Here is a 4175-nt window from a genome sequence, read left to right on the forward strand (position 1 = left end):
AGAGAACATATATTAATGGAATAACTTTTCATGGGTAGAGTAGTAATTTGTTATAAATTGTAATCAGTGTGTCATTTTGAGGGGCTGAATTAGGTTGAAACCCAGTTTGGGGGTTGTGGGGGCATTGCCCTCCCACATGAACTGCAGTTTGTATTTATCTATTTATTTATTTATTTATTTACTTACTTATGATATTTAGATCCCAGATTAAACATGAATTAGGTTGAAACCCAGTTTGGGGTGTGTGGGGGCATTGCCCTCCCACATGAACTGCAGTTTGTATTTATTTATTTATTTATTTATTTACTTACTTATGATATTTAGATCCCAGATTAAACATGAATTAGGTTGAAACCTAGTTTGGGGGGTGTGGGGGCATTGCCCCCCCCCATGAACTGCATGTCTGGAAGGGGAAAGGGATGTGTTAAAGATAATGTTGTGTGGAGTGTGTGAGGGGAGTACTGCCCCCCCCCCCCCAAATTATGTGGAAGAGAAAAGGGAAGGAGATTATTTGTCTTATTGTGTTTTGTATTTTTTGGGTTATGGGTGGGAATTGTCCTCCTTGGTGTGGTGGGAATTGGTTCAGTGGAAATTGTCCTAGGTGGGAATTGTCCAGATGGGAATTGGTTGGTGGGAACTGTCCAGTGGGAACTGTCCAGGTGGGAACTGACTAGAGCCGTCTAAGAGAGCCAGAAGTAGAAGAGCAATGTCAACATAAGTCATGTTGACTTAATTTGGCTTTTTTTCAAGGGGTCCAGAATGCTTGTTGACTAAAAAAGTAGAGCGACTGTAACATTCCAGACGAGAGTAATGGTCTATTAACAGAGGACATTATGGTAGGCCAGTCAGGAGACAAGGTTTTATCATCAAAGTCTTTATGTCAGGAGTTAAGAAGATCATTAAAGGTGGTAAAAACGTTATCTCTGAAAAGTTTGTAAAATGTGGACGCAGCTTTACCTTCAACAAGAGTAGAGTCACACCATTTTCTAATACGGGCTGTATTGTCAGTAGTAAACAGAAGAGTTGGATCTGTTGATAGGATATGTTGGAGGTGGGTCCTTTGAATCTTACAACTTGAGAGTGTTGGATATTTAGTCACTAGGAGGGGAATAATCAAACGGCGCCAGCGAAAGATTGCCGGCGATCTATTTTGGCGGCGCCACAAACAGCTGCCCGAACCGTGTTATCGAAAAAGATGGCCAGCCACTCGTGGGGTTGATATTCAAAGCAATTTAACTGGCCAGAAATGGCTTCTGGTGGTTAAGTTGTTTATTCAAAGCTATCCTCTGATGGTCAGTGCCTCTCAATATGATCACAAACCACTAAACTCAAAGTTGACTATTTTATGGGTGGGTCAGTAAGCAGAGTCAGCACTTACGCAGTTAAATTTCGATATTGAGCACTTAACCGCCTAACTTTAGTGGTTAAATCGTAACATATAAAACTCAGTCCTATCTTTATGCGGTGTCACTTAAGTGATGAATATTGCACTTAACCGCATAAGAGATAGCCGGCTGCATAAACCAGGATATTTAACACCAGTGCCCAAACATGGCTCAGCATTGAATATCAGGGAATAATGCCCCCAGTGGCTAAAAAATGCTCACTGCCACCAACTGAATATTGACTCCCATAATTTTTAGGGATCAGTGCATCATATATTGCAGGCTATCATGAATGAGGTGAAGATTAGCTGAGTCTGGCAGATTTTGGGTCTACCATAAGGTGATGAGCTCTGGTCTGGGAATGGAAAATGATTAACCGCCACTACAGATTGATCCCTGTTGGCAATGTGTAGTACTGATGGATAAGTCTCAACACTGGCTTCCCTTTCAACCTCCCTTCAGCAAAGGGGCTACAGCTGTCAAGGGAGGTTTTGACTATGAGCTGGTGAAGGGTGGGCAAAGAAGAAAAAACCACAAAAAATCAAACAACAGCAAAGGTGACAAGCAAGAAGTCCCAAAAACAGGACAAAGTGGAGTAAAACTTTTATTGGTCGGTAAAAAGACTCAACACAAATCGTATTTTGGCCGTTACAGGTTCAACGGATGTTGCATTTGTAAAATTTTCTGTGTACTATACACCAGATGGTGTGCCTTTCATTGAATTACTCATGCTGTTGAACCTGTTCATCGCATGTTAACCAGTGCTATTGCTTACAAACATATCAACTGTTGGGAACAGACTCCTCATGAAGGCCTTGTGGCCAAAACATGATTATGTAGTCTTTTTACCAACCAATAAAAGTCTTACTACACACAATTCAGTTTTTTGGAGTTTTTGCTTGTCAGCTTTGCTTGTCACCTTTGCTGGGGGGTTTTTTGTCTTCCATCGCAAAGGTTTGTTCTTCTTTTTTGGGCAAAGAAGGAAGACAGCAAAACAAATGAGTAAACACATTTAAAGAAAACATATAGTTTGGTGTTTAAGGTAAAGGAAGTATGATAGTTTTGAGCTAGGATATCTCTTTGCCAAGGTTTTTATTTCCTACAATGGTTAGCAAATATATTGCGGGCGATGTACTTTTTTTTTTTTTATTTATCTTTTATTCATTTAAACAATATTTACAAGAAACATCTTGCTTAGGAAAGTATCGTATAAGTAGGAACTATTGTAAAAGGAAAATATTTCTCTAAAACAAGCATATAAATCTATACACTTTCAAATTTATACGACACTCAAGTCCATAATGGGAGATCCAAGATATCAGGTAATCTAAGGGGAGAAATAATATAGGAAAAAAGTTGCCAGGTAAATCATTCTCTGCTAAGAAATTATACATTATTCTTTGAAGCATTCTCCATTTTAACTGAGGCTACTAATGCTGACAGATGTTCAGGTTCAGTAAATACATATTTCTTCCCCCCCAGCCTTACTATGCACTTGCAGGGGTACCTTAAAAAGAAGACACCCCCCAAGTGCAAAATTTCTGGCTTAAGGAGTAAGAATTGTTTCCTCCGTCGACGTGTCTCCTTGGAGACATCAGGAAATAACAATATTTTGAGACCCAAAAAGGGATTCTCTTTATTACGGAAAAAAAGGCGGAAGATCCAATTCTTATCAGGAAGTAGGGCAACAGTCGCTACCAAAGTAGCGGCTGTGACCAATTCAGAGTCAGAAGTCTCAAGCAAAAGAGAAACATCAATAGGTTTTTCAGTCTCTTGATTCAAGTTCCTTTCTGGGACATAATAAACTTGGGATAAGGGTGGAAAGTCCTTTTCCTGAACATTCAAATTTTCATGAAAATAGCGTTTCAACATATCAAGAGGAAAAACATTTGGAATCCTAGGGAAGTTAACGAATCTCAGGTTATAATTTTTAGTATAATTGTCAAAAGCCTCTAATTTACGCCTGAGATTAGTTACTTCTTTTACCATCAAAGTTTGTAACGTTTCCGTCTTCATAACCCTTTGGTCAATTTTTTCCATTTTCTCATTTAAAACTTTAAACTCTTCCTCTTTTTTTTTCAGGTCAGTTTCAATAGTCTTTACTCTAGGCAAAAACTCTTCATTTTGCTTAAGGAAACATTGTCCCAGGTTGGACATTAAATCCCACAAAGTGTCTAAAGTCACATTCTTTGGCTTGGCTACTAACTCTTTAGGAAGTTCAAACCTTACTGATGACTGTAAATCTGCTGCACTTCGACCCTCAGTTTCTCTCTCCTCAATAAATGATGATAATATGGGCAAACTTCCCTCCATTCCTTCCCCCGATGGTAGAGACGCTTCTCCCCGAGGTTCTTTCGGGTCCCCTGCTCCTTCCGAGGGAGACCCCGTCGGGTCAAAGAGGAAGGAACTGGCGCCAAGCGGTTGAGGAGGAGGAGTGCGTGCAGCGGGGCTTAAGGTAGTTTCCAGTCCGGGGGAAGCCAAAGTCTCCCGTTCGCCGGCATTCCCAATCGGAGGCGTTCCGCCTTCTTGTATAACTTCCCGTGGCCTCATGAATCGATCCAAAGGACCAGGTAACGGGGATAAATGCGGGGAAGCTCTGCCCGCGATTTTCCCACGGCGTTTAGGCATCGTAGGAGCGAGGTCTAGGGCGTCTTAGCAGGGCGCAGCCATCTTGGCGGGCGTTGTACTTTTACTGGCCTAACTCAGTACATCACAGACTGGAAGTGGTACTGGGCTAGTTCAAGAAAAAATATCAGCTATAAATTGTTGACAATTATTTCTACACATCTA

This window comes from Microcaecilia unicolor, chromosome 1 (genome assembly GCF_901765095.1).
Source record: "Microcaecilia unicolor chromosome 1, aMicUni1.1, whole genome shotgun sequence".
In the NCBI taxonomy this organism is placed as follows: domain Eukaryota; kingdom Metazoa; phylum Chordata; class Amphibia; order Gymnophiona; family Siphonopidae; genus Microcaecilia; species Microcaecilia unicolor.